Source organism: Martes martes (assembly GCF_963455335.1).
Source record: "Martes martes genome assembly, chromosome: 4".
Classification (NCBI taxonomy): domain Eukaryota; kingdom Metazoa; phylum Chordata; class Mammalia; order Carnivora; family Mustelidae; genus Martes; species Martes martes.
In genome coordinates this window covers 43,434,789-43,461,423 of record NC_137891.1, presented here as the reverse complement: position 1 = coordinate 43,461,423, position 26,635 = coordinate 43,434,789, and positions in this window count along the sequence as shown.

Genomic DNA, 26,635 nt, shown 5'->3' with positions numbered 1-26,635 from the left:
TGCTGATGAAGAGACCTAGATTAATCATAAACCTCGCTGGGCCACCAACGGGCTTTGTTGAATCATGCTGAACCCATTGTGTGACTCTGTGACTACCCTTCTGCTAGACTTCTTGGAAGCCTGTCTTTATTTGGAGTTGGAATGTTGAAGTTATAGGATACTCCTGGGTAACCAGAATTGATTACATTGCCATTAAGAAAATTGCCCGAGATAGAGGTTGCAAGAGAGGCACCACCAAATACAGGCCTTGTGGTGGTGGTATTTGTTTCTAGGACATCAGGGGATTTTTTTTTTTTTTAAGATTTTATTTATTTAAGTGACAGACAGAGATCACAAGTAGGCAGAGAGGCAGGCAGAGAGAGAGGGAGGAGGAAGCAGGCTCCCCGCTGAGCAGAGAGCCCGATGCGGGGCTCGATCCCAGGACCCTGGGATCATGACCTGAGCCAAAGGCAGAGGCTTTAACCCACTGAGCCACCCAGCCACCCCTAGGACATCAGGGGATTTTAATGGTAAGCAGGTACTGCTATTTTAATTTTGCCTTCAGTTAAACGTGGGCACTCTGGTCTGGGAAGTGCTTCATCCATAAAATCTGGGAAGACCTGTTCTACAAGGGCTGGGGGCTACTCTCCAACTGTAGGTTTGGGAAAGGGGTATGTGACAATGAAGACTCTCCACATTGACTAGGAGTCAGTGGCTTTTTTGAAAATGGAAGGAAAGGAGAGGACGTAACCTGAACTCTGAGCTAACCAAGACAGTGGCCACCAGTCACGTGTGGCTAGCACCTAAAACACGGCTTTTCTGAACTGAGAAATGCTGTAATTGCAAAGTACATACTAGATTTTGAAAACTTAAATAGAAAAAACACTGCAGAATATCTCATGAATAATTTTTGATATTGATGATATTTTGAAATGATAACATTTTTGATATATGGGGCTAAATACACTGTACTATGGGTCGGGCCTCTGCCTTTGGCTTTCCTCCCCTCTCTCCGCCTGCCTCTCTGCCAACTTGTGACCTCTCTTTCTCTGTCAAATGAATCAATAAAAAATAAAATCTTTAAAATAATTGTTACTTGTTTCGTTCTCCTTTTTTAAAATGTAGTCACTGGACCATTTAAAATTATCTATGTGCCTCACATTATATTTCTACTGGATAGCATGAGCCTATCCTATCCATACCCTATGTCAGTCCTTTCACAAGTGTTTTTTCTTTGTATCTTTATAGCAACTTGATGAGGGAGTTAAGACTATTCCCTCTTTATTGACAGGAGCCAAGCGTCACACACATTAGGGAACTTGCTTAATACATACAGGTACCAGGGAGGAAAACTGTACATAGAGCAGACTGGTTTCATTCCAAAGGCCCTCTTCTTTCCAGATCTTATGTCTTCCATGTCCTATTGCTGATCCCCATGAAGTGGAGTGAAAATAAGGGCTTTGACTTTGAATGCACCTGTGCCTAATCTAGTGTTTCTTGAGGGAGATGCTATTGTCATTAGGGTGGGGAAAATTCTAGCTCAGGTGAGACTGCCCCAGGATCTGCACAGGATCTTCGGCGTCCCTGGCCAGAATCTACTAATTGCCAGTAGCTCTTTCTGAGCTCCTACGACTGTGATAATCAAAAGAGCTCCCCTCCATTTTCAAATAACCCCTTGGAGGATGGCACCAGGCTGCGTTTGGAGACATTGATCTATAGACTAGGAGGTCTGCAAACGAGAGCCCCAAAGCCACATCCTGTTTTTGTAAATAAAGCTTTCTTGTAACATCGCCATGCCCATTTGTTTACATATTGTTCATGGCTGCTTTTGCACTGCAAAAACAGAGTTGAGCAGTTAAGACGGAGACTGTACGGGGTGCAAAGCTGAAAATATTTACAATCTGGTTCTTTACAGAAAAAGACTCTGGGCCCATCTCGATCTATCTTCATATATCATTCTGCCTATCAATTAACACTCTTGCTTTAGGATTTGTGTTTTAGGGCTCGTTTCTTTTTGATTCGGATTCCTTGCATTTCCCACCTCTTGGGTGCGCTATTCCCACTTCGCCATACACATAAGTTCTAAAATTTGGCTTGCTACTTCCAGCTCTTTCTGTAGTGGTATTGTGGTTAGAAAGCCGAAATTCCATTCTGGGTCCTGCCACCTACTAATTGTGTGGCCTTGAGCCAGATTGTCCTTAACTTTTTTGAGGCTCCCTTTCCCCATCTACTTTGGAAAGCTAATCATTCTTCCTTCTTAAGATTTGTAGTGACTTGGGGTGACTGGGTGGCTCAGTGGGTTAGGCCTCTGCCTTCAGCTCAGGTCATGATCCCAGGGTCCTGGGATGGAGCCCCGCGTCGGGCTCTCTGCTCAGCAGGGAGCCTGCTTCCTCCTCTCTCTCTGGCTGCCTCTCTGCCCACTTGTGATCTCTGTCTGTCAAAAAAAAAAAAAAAAAAAAAAAAAAAAGACTTGTAGTGACTAGCAAAGGATCTAAATGGTAATAGGGCACCTAAAATAATACCTGGAATGTAACAAGTGCCTCTTCTTTCCCTCAGCAGGGTTCAGCACCAAGACTGCCTGGTTCTCTTCTCATACTCGTGGATGACCACACCACCACAGTGGGTTTCCTCTGTTCCCCTCATGGGTTCTAGCGTTATTTTGAGTGTTGCTTCTACAAGCCTCAACACCCTCATGTTGAGAGGATTTCTCTCACTAGCGCTTGTTTTTCAAGCAAGCTGGTCAATGACCACTAATACCAGGATCTAATGAGAAGGGTCGCCAAAATAGACTGTTCAAGCAAAGAAGAGGGCACTGAATTCAATTTGTAGTTGACCAGATGCTTAGAAATCAAAGAGGTGTCATGTTGTCTTATTGCTTAAAGCAAGTAAATAACCTTGCAAAGAAGTTCAGAATTAATTGGAGTTGAAATAATTATAGCCGATGATAAGCCAACTACCAGAGAAATGCAATAGTCAAGCTGTGTAGTAACAAATGCATTGATTAACATATGTCAGGACAGCACTGAGTGTAGCTGAGAAACACAGAATTATGAAGGTGAAAAAAAAATCACCGGCTTCCACAACAGTTTTTAGTGATAGCTCAGTCCTCTACTTGTGAGATCAGAGAGACTTCATTCTTTAGGGGGAAAAAAAAAAAAAAGCCATTCCAGTGAGAGAGACTATTAGTCTGAAAGGCCGGCCTGCCATATGACTAGCAAAGCCACTGATTTAGAATAAGCAAATGTATGTTAAGATGCATTTTGTGATCCACCGATTAGTGGATCATCCCCTACTCCTGCAGTCTGAACAAGGCTCGAGGGGGTCATCTCCCCGCAAACGAGGACCTCTGTGCCACTTGAAGCAAAAAGTGACCTATTAAAGCTGAAATGTCTTCAGCTGGAGAACTTCAGAGAAACCACTTCACCTAAAACGAGACTGGTGAGTACAAAGGGATTGGCGTATGACCCATTTCTAGCCCGCAAACTGAAAAGGAATCCTGGAATAACACATTATTTGTGCGGCTCTGGAATTTTCAAAGCGCTTTTATGTACATGAACCCGTATGTGAAATGGCCAGGTCGACTAACTTATCGAGAGAAAACAAGATTGCTCTTTGCAGATAGAAACCTCCTCCCACCCTCCTGATTTTTTTTTTTTTTTTCCCCACAGAATTTAGGACATGACTCAGTTTCTTAACACATTGGGGGAAAATTTCTTCAAAGAATGGAGTGATGTGTGAAATTAAGAAACAGAAGGAGCATAAGGAAGACAATATGGTAACACACAGTTAAGTTTCCAAGACTTGAGAATATATCTCTTGCAAAATATCCCTGTATGCTAAAGTGCATTCTGTTTATTCTAGCTCAGAGGCTCAGCTGGTCATGTAATATGTTAGCAACTGGCAGACTGAAAATGTAGAGCGAGGTTGGACGATCAGGGCTTTCATCAAGAGGAAACTCTGGGGCTTGGTGTTAGTTTGTAGAGTTGAGGGGGGCTTCGCAGAATGATGAAAAACCCTAGATGGGGAGAAAAGGAAATGGAAAATAAAGAGAGTGATCTAAGAGATTAAGTCCCCTCAGACTCAGGCAATGGCTGGCATCCACAGCCCCTCACAGACTCTTCCATATTAGCAAAACATAAATATATCCTTAGAGGATTGCAGCTTAATTGGGGCTCCTATTATCGGAGCCAATACGGGCTCACCCTAGAAGAGAAGTGTCACAGTAATTGAACCTTTGCGTTTGGTTTCAGACTCTGCTAGTTGAAGGGAGGATGCTGTTCAACACACAGTGCTTTCGGGGAAGAAAATGCCACTTGGCCGGAGCGCTTTCCCAAGAACTGAGCAAGCCACATCATTTTATAGCAAGTGAGTCCTTGCTAGGGAAGTGATTACCAACATTTTACATTTTGCAAAAAGCCTTATAAGCTTTTGAGGGAAGGTGCCCTCATCCACACTCCTGTTGTTTTTAACCTTCATTTATAGATTAGGAAACTGAGGTTCAGTGGCTTGGAGAGGCTTGCCAGGGTCAGTTGGTAATTCAACAGTTAGGTCTCAGAATATCACACAATCACAATAACAGATTTTAAAAATAATCTTTCATTTCATTTACAGAATGAATTGTACCTACAGGCTTCTTTTTGGCTTGAAAATAGACATGTCTCCCTACCTCCTTTATGCTGATCTCTTTATACTTTTAAGATGATAGACTTTTCAGGGAAAAAATATTTCATGCTACTCACAAAAAGGCAATTTCCATTATGCAACCCCATAAAAACAAGCAGAGCATATTATATATATTTTAATTAATATTCTTATGTCCATAAATATTTTACTTTCCTTTTTCTGTTTAGGTACATTGGCCAGAGTTTATTCTCAGAATTGTCATAAAAGGTCACATTCACCTACCACATCCTCTGTATCAGAAAGAGAAGACTTGGGGACACCTGGGTGGTGTGGTCAGTTAAGCGGCCAACTCTTGGTTTTGGCTCAAGCCCTGATCTCAGGGTCATGAGGTCGAGTCCCACAGCAGAGCAAGGAGACTGCTTCAGATTCTCCCTCTCCCTTTGCTTTCCTGCTTATGCTCTCTCTTTCCCTAAGACAAATACATAAATCTTTAGAAAAAGATGATTGATTGCTCATTGTTTCCTTCAGATCCGCAAAGACAAATGCTCCATAGTCTCCTGGAACTATCTCTCCATTGGATGTGTTTTAATATCATGAGATATGTTTCAAATTTCCCAAGGACATCTGAAAAATAAAAATCAACCTCCAGTATCTTAGCATTGTGGATCATCTGCTAATCAAATAGTAGACTCTGTTTATCTAAACCTCCCCTAATTTTGACAAGCCTAGAAAGAACTCTTATAACTCTGGACTCACTGTATTTGTGCCAATAACCACTGAACCACAAATCATCTGATGTGATGAACCACACCAGATATCTATTGTTAGATGTCTGAATTCTCAAATCACACATGTCAAGACCCTTAAGTTCTTATTCTCTCTTGGTAGAATAAGGGCTCTTCATTTATATGAAGAGTTAAGCAAGTTTTTGGAACTCTACTCTCAACAAAAACAGTAAAATTTAAAAACTAAACTCAACTGACTAGGCCAGGCAAGGTTATTTCTATGTTTCAGTTCACAAAGAGAAAAAAGAATTACTGGAAAGGAAGAGTATGAATTATCAGATCTCTATTAGTATGCAATATCCTAGATTTTTTTTTTTTTGCAAGGGGAACTATTTTAATAGCCTCATGATTAAGTTTTTATTTTATTTTTTTAATCTCTGATATTTCCCAATATAAATCATCTTGAAAACTGGGGATGGACTAATCTCTCATTTTGCTCTCATTTGTCCTTCTCTGAATCCTCAGTAGTTTCCAGGTTCTTATAGGCAATCAAATTTCTGAGGAGGTTACTACTTAAGACCCCTCACTTCCTGGTTCCTTTCTAGAAGAACCATTTTTATGATAGCTTGACTGTTCCCAGAACTGTTCCCAGAATATATCAACAGCTTCTCAACTTATCTTTTGTGTAAAAGGCTCCTCCACTCTTCTGCCAAGTCTTCCCTCTTCTTGGAAGTACTGCATGGGTTCCACCTTTTCTCTGAGACCACTCATTGAACACCCTACTTTAATAATTGCTTCCTCTGGGGCACCTGGGTGGCTCGGTGGATTGAGCCTCTGCCTTTGGCTCGGGTCATGGTCTCGGGGTCCTGGGATCGGGTCCCGCATAGGGCTCTCTGCTCGGCAGGGAGTCTGCTTTCCCCTCTCCCTCTGCCTGCCTCTCTGTCTACTTGTGATCTCTCTCTGTCAAATAAATAATAAAAAAAATAATAATAATAATAATTGCTTCCTCCATGGCAGTCTTGTAATTTCCTTTACCTCTAATATCCATTTCATGCCTAGTACATGCCGTACCATATTATTATATGCCTTAACCACTGTGCTTCCACATTTTGTGTATGTCACATGTGTTGTGTCCCTAGAACCCTATACTCTGTAATGTCTGGTGGCATCGATGATGATTGCTAACACCAAATGCCATGTGCCAGGTAAACAAAATGGTCTAAGCACCTTATAATTATTAACTCATTTAACTCTCACAGTAATCTGAGAGGTAGGTGCCATTATTATATCTGTTTAAAAGATGAGAAAACTGAGGCAGAGAACAGTAAGTGACTCACCTTGTGCCACCCACATCATAAATGTTGGAGTTGAGATTTGAACCCAGGTGATTTGACTCCTATCCACTTAAGTAATACACAATGCTGATGATTACTGAAGAAAAGGGCATACAATTTTGTAATTATGAGCTGAATCTTTTTTGCAGGATGAGAAGAAGAGCCACTCTAAAATAGGTCAGACTTAAATCAAAAAAGGCATTTCTTCATAGATAAAATTTTAGGGATGAGCATCATTTTGTTTTCTTAAAGGAATAAAGATGCATCTATTTGTATAAAATTTTATCTGGACTTGAATCAATATCCAGATGACTCCAGTACCTAAGCATCACTGCTTACCTTAGCCCTCCAACCCCTCCATAAAAGTGCACTCTTGTTCTGTCCTCCATGCTCAGCTCTGTGCTGCTTGAGGAGAAACACAAGAAAACTGGAAGTTTTTTTTTTTTTTTTAAAATCTTGAAACAATTGACTTTACTGAATGTGTCTAATATATCTCTCCAAAATGATAAGTATGCCTTATATAACAGTTTATATAATATAACAGTTTAATGATGAGATATGGCAAGTGTTTGTTCTTTATTTTTTTCTAATCTTTCAAGGGACTCCAAGCAACCAACTTATTGGACATATTGTATGTATCGGACATATTATGTCAACCTGGGCCATCCATGGGTATGAGATCTCTTATTTAAGATGAAAGCTGTCACTCACGAGGTATTTTATTGGGATGCAAATTGGAGGAATATTTGAAATTTTCTGTAAATTTGGTATCTAGGGATTCCTTACTGCACAAACTACTAAATGACATCTGTTAACATTTACTATTTTTTATATTTAGTATAGATTTTATAATCAATATTTTCATTAAAATTTAATCATGTAAATTAGTAGCTACCACAATTTGTTTGAGAAGGCTTAAAACATTTATACCTTATGACCATTAATTCCACTTATAGGAATCTATCATTAGGAAATAATAAGAATTGCAAAAGAAAAAATTGGAAGCAAGATTGTTTATTGCAGAATTATTTATGCAGTGAAAAACAAAATCTCCTTAAATATCCTGAATTGGAGGAAGTAAATTATGGTACAGTTGCACAATGGAATATTTATGTAGTAATTAAAAATGAAGAGTGCTTTAATGACATGAAAATGCTTTTAATAATCAGTAACGTTAAGCAACATGCAGCACACAAGATTGTATGTACAGTGTGATTATAAATATTAAAAGAAGAATAGATAGGAAAGAAATCAGAAGACATACTTCCATATAAATAGCAAAAGAAGAAACCTGCGGAAAAAAGACAAGAAGTAATTATGAAACAACATTTATAAGGGTATCGCTATGCAGTGTTATTGTGGGTGACCCATTCTTTTCTTCTTTATGCATTTCTACAATTTACAAATTTTTAAATGTGAGTTTACTCCTTTTATTATCAGAAAAAAACTTTAGTGTAAAAAAGTGAATAGCAATTTCAATAGAAATGGTTAGAGTTCAGAAAGAGATGACAAAATATGAGTTCTGATATTTTATTTTTTGAAATGATTACTGATGTTATTGATGGTCACAACAGTGGTATTCAGATATATGGCCAAGCAAAACCCTGAAAGATGAATCCATTCAATGGAAAATAGAAGCTATATGTAGGTAACCTCTGGATCTTTTGGGTGTCTTGCTTATTATAACCTTCTTCAAGGAAATTTCTAGTATGTATTTACCAACAATTAGGAATTGTGTAAAAGTTCTTTCTTAACATGTGTTTATTACTTTGTGTAATTGTTTTGTGAATAAATGTCATCAGATCCTTTCTGAATATTAACTATGAAGCAGGGACATACATATTTAACCACTTATAAAAAATACACTTGAACCTCTGTAGTATTTGCTTCCAGCCTAATTTAATTTACTCAGGGTATTTATTCAGTGGATATGAATATATATACATATATATATGTATATATATACTCAAAAACTATTTTCACATAGTTGTAGAATCCAATGTATTTTTGAGGGTGTGTGTGTCATTGACTCTGCTCAGAACACAATTCTTTCAAAATATTATGTTTTGATCCAAACTTATTTTTTCATCTCAAAAAATCCAGAGAGAGTAAAAGAGATCAGGGGACGGGCTGGGTTCTATCTTTTGGGCATCTGAGTGAAGCGTAAGGCTGAGATAAAATATGTCTTACATGCGATGGGTCCTCCTCTAAATAATTATTATACTAATGAAATCTACTTGTAATTCATACTGTCTTTTTCCATTTCTAATATGTTTTTAATGATATTCATTCCAAAGAGTAGTAGTGAAAATAGATTTTTTACATAAGAGTAGCTGCCCCTCATGCTTGTCATTACATGGAAATATATGGAAATGCAAGCTAAAAATTTGTGGGAAAGATGTTTTTTGCTGTATTGTTTATAAGATTTAAAAAGAAGAATCATTCTAAATACTCAGAGTTGGAAAAGGGAGAGTCCATAAAGATTTAAAGTCATCACTAGAAAATATTATGAAGCTATTTTGTTGACATGGGAGAATAATTTTAGTAAGTAGAAATGTAAAGACCCAAACTAGCATATAAAATTATTGGGAGTGGTTAATTAATAAGTGAATTCTCAGATCTCCCAGTCTCTCATTATTCTTTATTTAACTTTGTTTAAAGGAAACAGTCTTAACTCTGGTTGTACTCCAAAGTCTTAATGGCTGATATGTTTCAGACTACATTTCTCAATATTGAAATGACCCAAAGTAATAATCCTGTAGAAGAATTTGTTACAAATCAAAATTACAGTTCTAACTGAGGCTAACTAAAAATCCTTATATGTAGACTCATAGCATTTAGAAAGTATAGGGAATTTTGTGATTGTCTACCAAACTCTTTTTACAGGTGAGGAAACAACCCCAGCTACTTGTAAATTGAGCTGAAAAGAGAAGCAGATTTCCTCTCCTCCCAGTGTGCAGGGTTCACTCTCTGAGACAAACCAGTCTCTCTTCTCTGGAGAAACCTGTGTAACATTTCTTAACCTGAGAGTGTTCCTTTAAATTCACAATTCCACCAATGCTGAATTAAAAACAAGAACAAAACAAAAACAAAACTGAACCCCAAACACCATGTAAAGGGAAATTACAAATGTAACACTTGATTGTTTTGATTTATTTTTAATTATCCTTTCTACCTTTTGTCTTAATTGGGCAAAAGCAGTAAAATTTGTTCTACACAATTAAGAGTAGTTATGTGCAAAGAAAATGGAGTCCTATTTTAAATCTTATTTGAACTGGCTCATAGTTCAGTATGTTGCATAGAAATTAGAACAAGTATAATATTTTAAAAGCTAATGAGTTTTAGTAAAATATCCTCATAGAATAAAGTGTTGGGAAATGTTATATACTGAATTGGGAGTCTAAGGTTTTGCTTCCCCCACCCCTTCACACAAAGCAGAGTTTGGGAAAAGATTAGAATATTTTGAATTCAATACCCTATGAGCTGTCATCTCAAAGATTTACTTTTAAAAAATCTTTGATAGAATTTTACAGAGGTTTTCTTAGAAGAAACTAAAAGATATTAGAAGTACTATGACAATAGTAATTTTCTAGGAACTCAGAGAAATCAGGTCATGCTTAATGAAATCAGGCATCAGCCCTGAAGTCCACTGGAATGTTCTGGTTCCTTTTTCTTATTTTATTTTTGTGGGAATCAAGAGTTTTTGAGATTCCTCTGAGTGTTTTTCTTATTAGCTTCTGATTTCTAATACAAAATATATTATGGCTCCAAATCATCCTGGGTGCAAGTATTAGCTCATTTAGTATAAATAGGGGAGGAGTTGCTCCAGCAACTCAAACGATACACAAGGCAAATATAAGACAGTAAATTCAATGTTGGTGGCAAGGGTGCCAGCCCCTGGATCCTCCTCTGTGTCTCCCAGTTATGTAATGGTCCCATTTGGAAGGTTAGATCTGTTTTTCTGAATATAAACCGTATATTTTCCATGTGAGTTTGGGATGGGTTGGGGGGGGAAAGAAGAGAACCAGTATTTAACGAGCCACCCATTTTCTTTTATTCACTGGATATCTATTGAACACTTACTCTATGCCAGGCACTGTCGTAGGCACTAGGGATAGAGCAGTGGAAAGACGCAGTCATTGTTCTCATGGAATATCTGCTCAGATGATACACATGTTAAACAGATAAGTCAGCAAAGATAATAAATAGTAATAGTAATAAATTGTAATAAATGCTCGGTAAAGCCTTGAAGCGGAATGATTTATACAGAGTGGCTAGCCATCTACTGCAGATGGAATAGGGAGGGATAGTTTCCCTATGGAGATGACAGTGTACAACCTTTTATTTTATCTTTGCCATACCCCCGGAGGTAATGAGGGCCTTATTTCACACAGCTGTGTGAGGTTAAGCACCTGTCAAAGGTCACATAGCTATTACCTTTTCCTTCCCAAATTCATGTTGGACTTCAAGATGTTTTAGTACACTTTGATAGTGGAGATTTCTCTTTTTCTTTTCAAGATTCTGAGGTTTTAAAGAAATCACAGCTTATGGAGAGCAAGGTGGGACCCCTCCTATAATCATAGGAAAATGCCGGGACAGCGTGGTGGGTTTTCTCTTTTAATCTAACACAATAATTAATGGGAGAAATAATGCTTATCGCTACTCTCAAACTTTTCAGCAGACATCTTCCCTGTGGTAAACACTTAAAACAAAGATCCATTTTCTGGCTGGCTGATTTGTTTGTTTGTTTTTAAAAATCTTTGCCTCTCTGGAAAGCATGTTTGTCCTAGAATGTAGTATTTTTGCCAAAGTCCCACACTGAGGACTGCTCCTCAGGATGGCCTCGTACAGAATGTGTGAATTTCCATCATCAGCTAAAATGTGAACTTGAACAATAGACAGTTGGCTCCCCTCCAGTCCTAAATAAAGCTGTGTAAGAGCTATGTAGAATTCTCCCTGCATTCACGGGGGGGAGGCGGGGCAGACAGCTTGCGGTTCTTCTGGTGCTATTTAGAGACTCCCTTCTTAAGAAGAATTCACCCTTTTCACCTGTTCCCGGGAGCTGCGAAGCCTCCTGTGTTCCCAAAGTGACCTCTCCTCAACCTGTACTCGTGGGTCCCAAGCAGCCAGGTGGTGAACGGGATGTGTTCTCTGTGGACCCAGGTGTAGCTTCTATACTTGTAAGTTTCCATTTCCTCTGGGAATTCCTGTCCGCTTGGTTCTTTTCTAAAATGAGCTTAGCCTAATTTTGTGAAATGTCTAGACTACCTTGTGATTGTTCCTTTGGTTTTCTGTTTCCACTTCTACCAAATACCGTCACGTTCCGAAGTTCAGGACTCCCCCCGCCCCCACTTCTCTTCCTCACAGTAAGCACCAGCTCGTGGTGGGATTTCTTCTGATTCATTTGGCAGTCATTTATTGCAGAGTTTCAGTTACTATGCTCGGGGTGGGATTTTATTTCAAGTGAATCAGACCAGATGTTCACCCTATCTTCTGATCTCTAACTAGCTCCTGAACTTCCATCCTGCCCCTTCACCTGAAGCAGGCATCTCCACCTCCATGTCCTAGAATTTTCTCATCTTACCGTAACTGTCGCCCTCACCCATTCCCTAAGCTGATTCTTTCCACTGGTTTTCTGGCTTCCTGTCAGTGATGCCACCGTCCTTTCAGTCAACCATCCCTGTTGGCAAGTCTTTAAACTTGGCCATGGTCCTCTCGTAATGGAAGAAGCTCTCTTTCCACTCCTGGGGCAGGACCTTAGTCACAGAATTTAGCAGCTCATCACTGGGTTACTGTAATAATCTCTTAATTTGTCTCCCTGCCTCTTGAGTATCTTCTCTTCCATTCACCCTGGACGCACGTCCCTGCCATCTTCAACTTTCCAAAGCACCTTGCCATCTAACCATGGCATGATTCCGAAAACTCTGGATGCCCATTAGAGGTCTTCCATATTCAGGCCACCTCACCCCCAACATTTCCTGCCCAATCACCCTGCACTGATGTTCCATACCAGCTGACTGGCTTTATGCACGTTCTCACTTTCGCTTTTTCTCTTCAGGATCCCTCCTGTCCCCCCATTCCAGTTGTTTGCGCTTTCACTCCTATGCATATAGCTTAGTTCCCTCTTAGAAAGCCTGGCTTAAATCTGACTTGTTCTCTGAAGTCTTCCCAACCGTGTCCGCTCTCTGTGATTCCTTTATCACCTAGCACTTGCCTTTCTTTGCATTGCTGCATGTTATAGACGAAATGTCTCTGTTCCTGCCTCGCCTCCAGATTCCTAGGCTGAAACACTAGCTTCAGTGTGATGGTATTTGGAGCAAGGATCTTCGGAAGGTAATTGTGTTTAGATTAAGTCATGACAGTGAGTCTATAAAAGATTAATGCCCTTATAAGGAAGGCCGGGGGGCAGGGGGAGAGAGAGAGAGAGATCTTCTTCTCTTCACTTGCATGCATAGAAGAAAGCCGTGTGAGGACACAGAGAGAAGTGATTGTCTACAAGCCCGGAAGTGTCTGTCACCAGGAACTGAATTTGCCAGCGCCTCGATCTTGAACTTCCACCCTCCAGAACTGCGGGAAAGAAATGTCTGCGCTTTAAGCCGCCCAGTCTATGGCATGTTGTTATAGCCACCAGAGCTGACTAAGTTACTGTAGTTATAGCTTATCTGACTATCGATTCTACCACCTTCCTCTCTGCTCGGCTTTTCTAGCCACCCCAGTGTTCCTGGCTGTTACTGGAGCACATGGAGGAACTCCCTGCAGGAGGGAGGGCTTTCACCCTCATGGGGCCCTCTACCTGGTGTGTTCCTCCTCGGGGTCTGCGTGTAATTCGCTCCCACACTGCCTTCAGGTTTCTGCCCAGCTTTCATCCCTCACCATTTTCGCTAAAATAGCAAGCTCTACTGATATCTCTCCCTTTATACTGCTCTCTTTTTCTTTATAGCACTTAGAGCATTTGACAGTAGATTATCTATTTGTTTCTCTGTTGACCATCTCCCACACTGGAATGGGGGCTCCATGCGGGCAAGGATTTTGCCTACTTTGCATATTATTCTCTTCCCAGTGCTTTAATAATGTCTGGCACATGGCGATGCTCAATAAATATTTGTGAGGGAGTGAATGACTCTTCTGCATGCCTAGTGTCTCCAGAGTCAGAAATCCTCTTACAAATATGGATGTCTTACCACTCTTTCTATGACCAGCACCAAGCAGGGATTCCCGTTACAAGGATCCCGTTACACTGGCCGCTGTTCCTTCAACTGAAACCACCCCCACGAAGTTTGCCATGGTAGAAGAGACACATTTGAATCCCATTTTCTGGACTTATCATACAGTTTGTAGCCCTGTATATTGTTGAACACATCCTACTTCTCAAGTCTCTTCTCCTACCTGGTCTCTAAAACTTTGGCACTTCCCCTCTCTACCTGTTCCTGGGCATTCATCACCTAGTCCCCCTCCCTGTCCTTCAGGGTTCTCTGCTTACACTTCTGGCTTTCTTATACTCTTGGGTGACTTAAAGTACAATTGATTATTCACCGATTTCATATTTGCGAATTTACCTTCTTGTTAAAATTTATTTATAACGCCCCCCACCCCCGCGCCCCGCTGAATACATGCTTGTGGTGCTTTCAGGGTTAATGACAGACATGCACGGTGGAGTGGCAAAAAATGTGAGTCACCCGCATGCCTGCCTATGTTTCCACCTGAGGTGGAACAAAGCAATGCTCTGTCTTCCTGTTTTGGTTCTCGTACCGTGTGCAAGTGTCCTTTCCACAGTCTACTTATTGCTGCTTTTTGTATTTTTGTGCTTTCTGTTGGCAAGTTCTCTGTTTATAATGGTCCCAAGCACAGTGCTGAGTGCTGAAGTTCTGTCTAGTATTTCTAGACAAGAAGGCTGTCATGTGTCTCACAGAAAATATGTGTGTTAGATAAGCTTCATTCAGGCATGAGGCATAATGCTGTTGGCTGCTTGATGTTAATAAATCATCAGGATATATTAAATAAGGTATCTTTACTAGAAACACACATAAAACAAGGTTATGTACTGATTGGTTGAAAAATGTTATAACAAGAGGCTCGAAGGAACCTAACCACATGTTTCCCCTAGGAGCAACGTCTTGGTATTTGCTAGTTTTGTGTTCACATTGACTTTATAGACCACAATAAGTAACCAGGGAAAATGACCAGCACCTTCTTTCTTTACTTATTCCATGACAACTGCCAAAGCTGTATCTTCCATCAAAGTAGTTTCTCTATTTCCATCTACTTCCTCGTTTCTATCTTTTCTTTGCCTCCTTCTCTCATTGGGTTGTAGCTCTGGAACAATGCATCTCATTGTGGTGCCTCTCTGTTATAACCTTTGTGTGGCTCTCTGTTTTGCCTAGGATTGTCCAGCCTTCATGGCACAGAACATAACCTCCAGGTGATTCATCTGACCTAATCTGCCAGAGTCTGCCCCCAACCCCCAGGAACTTTGCTCCATCAGACTTCTTGCCCTGCCTCAAACACCAGGTTCCTCTGTATCTCTGCACCTTTGTTCAAACTCTTTTCTATCCTTGAAGATCCTTTGACTTTTCTTAGTGTGCAGAACTTTTAACCACCCCTTAAAAAGTCATTCGGGTCTTACCTCCTCTGTGAAGCTTTCCCTATTGCATGGGCGGCTGGTTCCTTCCACTTCTGGCCTCTGACACTTTGTTGGAAGATTTACAGGGTGGGTGTCCCAGTTTTCTTGCCTGTCTCTTATTCTAGTCCAGTATGTTTTCCAACACCACCGTGTGATTCTCAGCAGATACTGACGAGGTGTCCTACCACTTAGCTCAGATCTGACACTGTCTCCCTGCAGATAAGAGCCAGATATCACAGGTAAGGACTCACTCCAACAAGACTGTCCCCTGTCCCCATTAAATTAATTAAATAAAGAGGCCTAATGCTGTTGCGGCCTGTAAGCAAATCAACATCTAAGCCTGGAAATGTCTCAAGGTTATGAAATTGAAACCTATGGGCAACCAATCACCAGCAGCCAACTAAGATTTAAACTATAGCCAATCAAATAATTTCCTTTCTTTTCTCCCACACCATCTCTGTGTAAGTCTTCCCTCTATCTCCTGTTCATGAGTGCTTCTAACCACTTCTGGTTTGGTACTGCCCGGCTGGGATTGATTTTTGTCCAATAAACTCTTAAATATTTGAATACTTAGGTTATCTAATACCTCCCCATTTCAGATGCCAACTGCAAGTTGTCACCTCTGTGTCTGACCAACACATATCACCTCAGGTACAAATAATTTGCTAGAGCAACTCACAGAACTCAGGAAAGAAATTTCCTTACTAGGGGCGGGTGGGTGGCTCCATTGGTTAAGCGTTCCACTGTTGATTTCAGGCCATGATCTCAGTGTCTTGGGATTGAGCCCCACGTTGGACTCTGTTTGGCAGGAGTCTGCTTTAGGATTTTCTCTCCTCTTGTCCCCGTCCCCCTGGTCACTCTCTTCCTCTTCTCTCCCTCTCTCTCAGATAAATAAATCTTAAAAAAAAAACCCCAAAATCTTACTTACTAGACTAGGGATTTACAATAAAGGGATATGCCTCAGGAATAACAGATGGAAGAGATGTATGGGACAAGGAATATGGAGAGAGGCACACAGCTTCTATGCCCTCTCTGGGCACACTATTTTCCTAGAACCTCCACATGTTCACCAGCCCATAAACTCTCCAAATTCCTTCCTTTTGGGTTTTTGTGGAGGCTCCATTACATAGCTATGGTTAATTAAATCATTGGTCATTGGCAACTGACAGGATCTCCAGCTCCTCTTCTCTCCCTCTGAGCTGGGAAGGCTGGGATGAGAGGCAGTAGGAGGGCATGGAGGTTGGGGTGGGACTGAGAGTCCCAGTCTTCTAATCATGGTTGTTTCCCCTGGTGAAGCAGCCCCCATCCTTAGGAGATTTGCAAAAGTTGCCTTATTAACATAAACTCAGGTGTGTTTGAAAGGGGTTTGGTGTGAATAACAAGATGTTCCTTTCACCTTGCTGGCTCTGTAGCTATTTCAGGAACTGATGACAAAAGACCAAATATTATAACAAAAGATGCCTTTATGGTTCTTACATAGGAAATGGCTAGGGCTTTCGGAGCTATATGCCAGCAATAGTGGATGAAGACCCAATCTATATTTGTTATTATCACAATTCAACTCCAACAAGTCCTCATAGACAAGGGCCAGATGATTCTGTTTCTCATACGGTCATCTAGAACCACCATCAAACACCTGTTAAGCACTTAAAAATGCTTATTGAATGCACTGAAAGAAAGAATATTTGTGAACTACTTCTAAATGAGCATCAGATGATGTATTGCTATTATTTCTCTTCATCTTTGCCCTCAAAATTGGTCATACATAAAATATTCTGAGAATTCACCTATTGCGATTACAACCATCAGAAAGCCTCACTGTGAAATTTGATTCTATGAACATCATTCTATGGGATATGTTTGTTGAATGAATAGACGTATGAATAAAAAAGAAACAAATTATTGAAAGTGTGTGGCTTCAATTTAAAAATAGTAAATTAGGGGGCACCTGGGTGGCTCAGATGGTTAGGCATCTGCCTTCGGCTCAGGTCATGATCCCATAGTCCTGGGATGGAGCCCCACATCTGGCTCCCTGCTCGGGCGGGGAGTCTGCTTCTCCCTCTCTCTCCCCATTGTCCCCCCTGCTAGTGCTCTCTCAATCCCTCTGTCCGATAAATAAATAAAATCTTTAAAAAAAAAAAAAAAGAAAAAAAGAGTAAAAATAGTAAATTAGGGACACTGTGTGGCTCAGTCCGTTAAGCGCCTACCTTCGGCTCAGGTCATGATCCCAGGGTCCTGGGATAGAGCCCTGCTCAGTAGGGAGCCTGCTTCTCCCTGTTCCTCTGCCTGCCCCTCCCCCTGCTTGTGCTCATGCTCGCTCTCTCTGTTAAGTAAATAAACAAAATCTTTTAAGAAAAAAAATAAAAAGAGTAAATTATGTATTTGGATTTAGAATATCTTAATTACAGACTCATTCTCTTACCCACCCCCCACAAGACCTCAGTTTCTTCAACAGTAAAGTGGGATAATAATGCCCAGATCTAAAGGTTAGAATGAGAATTTAATGAGGCAGTGCTTAAGAATTCTCTCTGTGAGTAACAACAACAACGACAAGCTAGAAATAATTATTTCCGCATTTAAGTTTATTTACAAAGAACATTTCTACTCTGGGTGAGATCAAGATACCTATCCCCACCCTAATATCATGGTAGTTGCTTCACAACTTGGCTCAGAAAAACGATTCCACCAAAAAGGCATAGTCTGTGTTTTGTTTTGCAGAAATCTCTATAAGCAGAACGTCTCGTAGATGTTTTACACAATGACAAATAGTTATTCACAGACAGATGCTGGCCATGTGTTTTCCAAGATCAATGAAAAATGCCAGCAAATGGGAAATTGGAGGGAGGGCAGAACAGATATTTCCTGAAGCAGCACACCTCCCAGTTGGAAACCTCAGAATCTTTGTGAGTTTCTACAGCAGGCCCGTGGAGCGTGCCAAGGCTGTGGGTGTGGTTCCGCGCAGCTGACTGCAGCATAACTCAATTAGGGAATTCTCAGTGGCTGGGCATCTGGGTTCTAAAATGGTTGTTTATGTTCTCCAGATGGTCATGGACAGCAGAAAGGATACATTTAAAAGGAAGGAATACAGAGGGGGATCAAAAAAGAGTTAGAAAAGTAGCTAAGCTGCTTTTGTCTTTTCTTTATTATAATCTGATTTTGTGGGTAGAGTAATACAGTAACTGTTCCAGAGAAAAATGCTTTCCACTCTTTTAAAGGTGCCTAAACATCTTGAATGGTTTCCTTGTCAAAAAGGATGCTTTCCTGGCACAGACACCTGCCGCGGGAGGAGGAAACACAGGGACACGGGGCCTGTTAGAGCGACAACATGCTTGGCTGGCATAATTGTATAAGTCAATGTGTATCTTAACATTGATGCTGAGAAAAAAAAATGTATCGAGGATAAGAAACGTCTTACTAATAGAGGATTGTCATTAAAGATTGTGGAAACTGCATTGGAGGGCAAAGGGGACAGACCTGAAAAACAGAACACCAGGACACGTGGGGACACATCTCAGATGGCGGTTTGGTGAGCTCTTCATTTTGCCTCAGCCCCTACCATGCTGCAAGTCAGAGGCCCTCAAAGTTGGAATGTTCGAAATGAGTTGCTTTATGATCGGACAAGGCATTTCTCTGCAGATAACCAGTGTGATTCTTGGAGGAAAATTGATTCCCCCCAAACGGTGTTTACCTAGGACACTGTATTAGATGGCTGAGCTGTGTGTCCAGTGTACAACAATGCTGTTCCGTTGGAAACAATAGTTCAGTGAGCCAATACTCACTGCCTTGCAACTATGTGCCAGGCTCTGTTCTAGGTCCTGGAGAACAAAACAGACAAAACTGTCTATCTCGGGGAGCTTTCATTCCGGTCGAACCGGAGTGATAACAGTTCACCAATCCTGAAATCTTGCTCTACACCAAGGTGTTTTCACAGAGTTTCTCTTTTAGAACTTCCTGTCATGCAGGGGCTATTCTCATTCCAAAGTTGAGAAAATGAGCAAAAAGAGGTTGAATGGCTTTCCCATGATGATGCAGGTCTGTCTTGCTTCAAAGCTCTATTCCTTCCCATTCATGCTACGGCCCTAGAGAAATCTAGGGCATGTCTTCACACACTGTGGTTTCTAATAGTGTGATGATGGGCAGGACACATAAAGCTGGCCAATGTTACGATGATATGCACTCCGGCCTCTGCCATGACTGTGACGACTTCTTACCTCTCTACTAAAGTGGCTGTTTCCAGAGCCTCGGAAACTTGAGGCGAGTAAGGAAGGGGTTCAGCTCTACTCAGCGGTCCTGATGGTTCTGAGAGGAGGTGGCTACAACTATGCCATTTTCTGTCAATTTTCTCCATGGGATTCATTTCTTCTGATGAAGACTCCTTTGGAATAGGACTAGGACTTGTCCTCGTTTTCATTTTCAGCAAATACTTAGGAAAGTACTGGGTGCTGGAGATACAATGGTGATTAAGCTAGACATTAAATGATTTAAAACATTCTCATCCACATAATGTGTACCCATGGTTTAAAAAGCTAATACTTCAAGGTTCCCAATAAAGTACAGGGGTTCCCCACCCACCGTGCCTTATTATCACCCAGACCCCTTCTGACCGGCAGCTGGTTTTGTCTTTTTCAGCTGTTTCTGTTGGCATTTACACAGCCTTGTATTTCTAAATAACATGTGTCTATTGCTATCTTTGTTCCACGTATTTTCTACGGAATCCTAGATTTAATTTTCTCAGACTAGCCACCCTGCAACCCCATCCTCCCCATATAGTAATATTATAATTTTGATTACATCATTATCCATTGTTTATTATTCATTATTATGTCTATGCAAATATTATTCACAAATGAGCACGGTGACATGATTATGTTTCCTTTCTAATTTTTTTTATTGTTACTAAGGTTAATAATTTCTCCATTTGCAATTATTCTTCCCCTACTTTTTATTAGCCTCTAAGCATCATTTCCTTTAACGTTAGGACACCTAGAGTTACATTTTTTTTTCTTTTCTAGAAATCCCTCTTTAAGAGAGTCTTTCATCTGAACTACCCACATAATATTTTGAATTTTTTCTTCTCTATTTTTCTTCGATACTTGGAACTCCCTTTACTTTCCTTCTAAGTTTCTTGACCTGTTTCTTGGACTTAGGCCTTCTTGTTTTACTCTCTTGTTCAAAATAGCACATCATTCAGTAGTTCAGTCAGATGAAAAAGTTAGCAGGATGATAAAAGTATGGGGACAGCCCCCGAATCCTCTTGAATTACACTATGGCAGCATGAATGAGTGGTTTCTGTGGCTTCTCCCTGCCCTATAGATAATCTTTTTTTTTTTTTTTTCCATCCCGTTTTGGATTCTCTCTCTCTCTGTTTCTGATTTCTTTTTCTTCCCAGATTTCGTGACAGTTTTCACTCTTTGCGAGGGGGGTACATTTTTTTTTTCCCATATTGCATGTCTAAAAATGCCTTTATTCTACCCTGAGACTTGACTGAATGGTTGGCTAGGCATAGAATTTTAGGTTAGAAATCACTTTACTTCAGACTTTAGAATTTATTGCTCTACTGTTTTCTTACTTCCAGTATGCCAACCAGATTACTGGTCTTTTATATGTGTCCTGTTTTTTCTTTTGATAAGTTTGGAGAACCATCTCTTTGTTCCCAAAGTTCTGTGATTTTACAATGATTTGCCTTGATATAGATCTATTTTCATCTTATTTTTTTGAGTCCTCCTTGGGCTTTCTCACTCCAGAGGTATATGGTTTACAGTTGTAGAAATATTGTCCTGCATTTTCTCTTTGATGATATTTCTCCCCAGTTTTTTTTTGTGCTTCATTCTGAAAACCAATTATTTGAAGACTAGACCTCTTAAAATAATATTCATAGCTTCTGTCTACTGTTTTCAATCTCTTTGAAGTTTTCAATTTACTTTTGTGACAATGACTCCAACATTTTCTTTCAGCCCCCTGTGAAGTTTTTTGTTTTGTTTTGTTTTTGCTGTGATGTTGTTAAATTCCAACAGATTTTTCCCCGTCCTTTCTCATAACATCCACTTCTTGTTTCAAGATATATTCTCTTCTCTCTCAAAGGGTTTTAATAATAGTTGTTATTGTTATTCTTGGCATTTTTCTCCCTGCATTGTCTCTGTTTTCTCCAAGTAGCTTTTTTGTTTGTTTACTTTTCTTTTTGTTTGTTTTAGTTTTATGTTTCTTTCAGCTATCTGGTTATTCTTGATTGTCTGCTCATGACTAAGAATGGAGCATTAATGAGCTGTCTGGAAGCCCTGAGGACATGAGGAGAGCTTTCTGATTTTGAGCTTTATTGCCAGATAATGCGAGTAAGACACCGCTTGAAGAATTCACAGCTTCAATATCTTTCGTCGTTCTGTGGGGTCGAAGGGGAGGTGGGTAAAACCTCCAAAGAAGTAACCTCTTTCCTTCTTAGAGAGTAAAAGTCTAAATGCAAACGATCTAGCAACTGAGCAGAGGAAGAGGGCTTCATTTACTGTCTAACATTTGTATGGGCACTTAATTTCTCTCTTTTCAGTATGGCTGCCGTCTGTTGCACTGTGATAGAGATACTCTACTCCCTCCAGAGAGTAACATTCCAGTATTTTGAGGGTGGCCATCTTGTAAGAAGGATCTAACAATTTCTCTTAAACTTTTGGCAATCTTCAAAAGGAGGGACAGATTTTTTCCTGGCTCCTTTTCCTTTCCATTTCCAGGCCCCGGACGAAGAGTTGGTCCAATGGGACTTGTTCAGCTCACTAAAGAACAGTGAGTCCTCAGGCGGCTTCAGTGGTGACTCTGGAAGCTGCAAGCTACCCTCCAAGGCCAGGATGTTTCTTTGTTCCATAGAAAAAGAGATGTCTTCTCTCTCTCATAAACCTATGGATATGTGTGTTCATGCCCCATTTGAAAGATCAATGTCAAGTTGCCCACTCTCAGGTAAGGACTTGGCTGTCTGTCTCCTAGGTCACAGACTGCTGGTCTACATTCTTCCTGGCTTCCCACATTGTACTGCTCATCTCTTCTCTCTAGGTCCCCGCATTTTTGTGACTTATGTCTGTTTATAGAAAAGACTCCTTGCTATGGTTTGAGTGAGATTGGAGGCATGTATTTTTCAAACTGCCTTCACAACCCAGACCTGGGGATTTTTCCTTTGAACACTGCATCTCCAGCACTTAGTGTGGTGCCTGGTACATAGTTGGCTCTCGATAAAGGTTTTGTTGACCCCAACCCACATTCCCTATAATACTATCATCACCTCCCCTACCTAGCTATGGAGTGTTGTTATTAGCCTCAAATGCAGTGACATATCATATCTTCAAGTGCCTTGCAATTTGGATACACAATGAATGATGAAGGTGGAAGTGATGGGAATACCCATTCTCTCTTCTCTCCTAAACTAGAACTTTCATGCCTGGTTCTATAATCTTGGCTTGCTAGACATCATCGCTAATATTTGTTAAAATATTCCCATTTTATTTTCTTTTCCCCTCATTCTCTATCCCTGTTGTCGTTCTTGCCAATCTCAAGCACAAGCTTTGTTTTCATTTTGTTTTTTTAGAACAACCCACATAAAGGTCTTGATTTTTTTCTAACACACATAACTTTCCAGTGCGTAGATGTGAGTATTGAGGTAAAGTCAGCTGTTAAATAACTAGAGTTATACATACTCTAATTGTATCTCTTCACTAAAAAAAAAAAAAATAAATAAATAACAAACAAATAAAAACACAATATCTCTTGTATGCCTGAAGCATTTAAGAAATGCTTGAGGCATGGGGCCACAATAGTAAGTAGGCCATATTAATCAAAATATTAAGTTCTCATTTGGGACACAAACTCACATTGATTCAACTTCTATTTTAAAAGAAACCTAGCCCTAGACCAAATTGTATGTGCAAAAAATACATGGGTATTCACAAGGTTTCTGGCAGACTAAATAAGGAAAAAGTAGAAAGGAGAACACCGAGTTCACAAAAACCCACACTATAAAATGAACCCACACGTGCATCTGTATGGAGCATCTGTGGGGTTCTAGAACAGAGCGAACCGCACAGCCCTTCCCTGCTCTGCCTGGCTTGGTCGCAGCAGACAGAGGTGGAATTTCTGGCTTTGGGGGGAGTGTCTGCCTTGTTTGGAAGCTTTCCTCCCCCAGTGCAGCTGCACTGGCATTCATTTCTTAAGTTCCCAGGTGAATAGTGTCGTGGTAATTACATTTTTGTGTAATCTTAGCAAAACCGAAAGAGCAATATACTCAGCTCAAATACAATGGGAAAATGCGAGGCTTTGTGATAGCACAGGTCTTTGTTCCTCTTCAGAGGCACTTTCATCCCCTGCATCAGAAGAGGGAGGTGAGATCCCAGCACAGTACATCTGCTGCTCCTAGAGGTGTCTAAGAAGGGGTCATGCTCTTACTGTATGAGTCCCTCTTCAAACCCAAGCAATAGCACCTCCACGCTTCCTCCATGCACCATTCCTAAATTACTCTGCTCCGGTTGTGCAGATGGATATTGTTGTGTGGCTTCCGTGTAAGATCAAAAGGAAGCTCAGACCAACCCAAGCAGGTTGCCTCTGCCCTTTAATATGTAAAAAGCAAAACCCAACAAAACAGGTGCCTGTGTTAATTGCTACTCCCAAGGGGGTGAACTGGGGGCAAGAAAATGAGCTGAGTTTTAAAACTGTAGTCAGAGCAAAGACCTTGAGAGACAAGGTTAGCCAAGAAAGAAAGAAAAAAAAAATCATCTAGTTAAAAACCTCACCAGTTGAATGGAATGACAGATGAATGATGGATGCAGGTGGGAAAATGGGATTCCCTTCAAAGAGAAGAGTGTGATATGCAAGGCAATGAGGAAACTCGGGTTCTCGGGGCATGCGCGCAGGGAGCAGATAATGCCCGTCTCGTGTGCTCATTGCATTGTCAGAAGCTGCTGGAATAAACCCTCTTGGGAGCTGCTATGAAAGAAGGCAAAACCAAGAGTGGTTTCCCATTTTGGTATAAATTTAGAGGAATTGTAATTGCGATTGTGCTTAAGGTCAAGTTTTTATGAAAGGAAGAACAAAATAGGGAAAACTCTGAAGAATGTGTTGAGTCCGACGTGTTAAGACCCTGCACCACGGTTAACCAGTGAGGGAGGGATTGTTAATCTCACTGAGCCTCAGTTTTTAAATCTGTCAAATTGGAATAACAATAATCCCTTTTATATTCTGTTATAAGGAGTGACGATCCTGGCTTTAAAGTACCTACTGGCTAGGACAGTCAGGAACAGAATAGGCCTCCGGCAATGGTAGATATCATTTGGGTGCTGGAAATAACAACAGAAGCATAAAATCCTTGATGAGTTCTTCAAAATAGGTCTTACCTTGAACAACCAAAGACTCAAATGAGTTCTATTGATCTTTAAGTTGAAAGGATGAGTCTCCATATATGGATAGGTGAACATCATCAACCATACCTGAAAAACAAAGAAACAAACAAAAGCGCAGAGAGACAACAGCAAAGATGGAAACCATTTTAATAAGCCCAAACTAAAGCCAGGATCGAAGCAAACAAACACACACACAAACACTCTTTCTGATATAGACGAATACATTTATAGGGATGAGGTAGGCTGTAGAGCCATTCTTCTGGTTCAAATGTTCACTCTTGCAAAACAAATTACTCAAATAGCCTCCTAATCTAATCCTTAATTGAGTGCTTGACACTCTATATATTTGTGAATGAAGGAAGGAATATGTGAATGAATGAATGGACTCCAAAAATTCCTCATGCTAGGAGATTCATTTTCCTCATTATTATTATCCCACGGCCATGCCCTTGCTCTAGAACCACGTGCTGTCTCTCTCCAGGGAGACCCAGGTGTCCCCTGTCATCACAGTTGGCCAGCTGGGGCTTGGCCCTTGGAGCAGAGGGAAGGAACAGACCCGAGTTGCAGTGTTAGAGAAAATACTTTCACAACATTTAGAAAAGAGGTCAAATTGTGTCATTAGCATCATTGTTTCTTTCTTCTTTTCTATCATCCTTCTTAAATCAAATGATTTCTAAATTTGCAGCTACGCACTTCATAACCACTTGGCAGCTGGCTAAGTTTTCTCCTCTCGAGCCAGTGTTTCGTCCTCCTTCTCCTTCATGTGCAAACTTGACTGTCAGTAGAACCAGCTGAATAAGAAGCTGTCAGGAATTTCCACAAATAATTAAAGCGCAAAAATAAATAATAAATGACTAGTGTAAGAGAATGCTCCTTTTCTTTCTGTAATACTCTCGGTGAAGAAAGAATCCTGGAGACCCAAGATAATCAAAGCCCACTGTTGGTTTTCACATTTATATTGCTGCTGCTGCTTTTTCTCCTTCCTCCTCCTCCTCTTCCCCTTCTTCCTCTCCTCCTCCTCCTCCCCCTCCTCCTCCTCTTCCTCCTCCTTTTCCTCCTTCTTCTCTTTCTTCTTCTGTTCTGCTGAAATATTTATTGTCTTAAAAACAGTAACATTTTTATTTCACCAGTGCATCTGTAGAGACATTGTAGTTTGACTTGATCTCCTTTAAAGGAAAAATGAGGTCTATATGTTAAGGTAATTAAAATTCAGTTTTATTCAGAATTTAAAACAAATCTATGCCGTGGATATTCTGGCTCCACTCTGGACAGCTTCTCTCTCTTGCTTTCTGTCATTCTCCTTGTCTCTCTCAGAAACATCTTTCCATCCTTCTCTCCTGTCTTCCATGTATTTATTGTTTACAAAAGTAGAGAAAAAAAATACATGGATTAGAAAAGGTAGGAAAGGGTGGCATTAGCTTAGCTTCCAAACAGAACTTGGAAAATTTTTGCCTGCTTTTCAGAGTCATTTCTAACTCTGAGCTCCAGACTGGGGGCCAGAATACCTTTGCGGAAGGTCGCCTCTGGTTGCCAGCTCAGATACTTCCATAGGAGGTGGAGGAGAAAGGTGGTCATATGATGTCCAGAGAAACGAAATAGCTCCCCAACTAAAACCAAAACCAAAACCAAAACCAAAACCAAAACTAATAATTTATTCAGGAATGTAATTTGCTTGCTTGTTTCTTTGCCTTGTTCTTTTGTACTAGAAACTTCATGATGGTAGCAACCATGTTCGTTTTGTTCATTTGTGTTTTCCTAGTTCCTATCAAGTAGAGGGCGCTTAATATGTATTTGCTGGATGGCTGATGATGGCTCACATCTCTCCATCAAAGATTCCGTGTCAGGTGTGGGTGTAGGAACTCGGCACACAGGATCCTGTTCAGTCCTTATGTTGTCTCCACCACTGCTACTCATGACCTCAGAATGCGAGATCAGAATCCAGTCATGAGGCACAGAGTGGGGTGACTTACCAAGATCACTTGCTGGTGA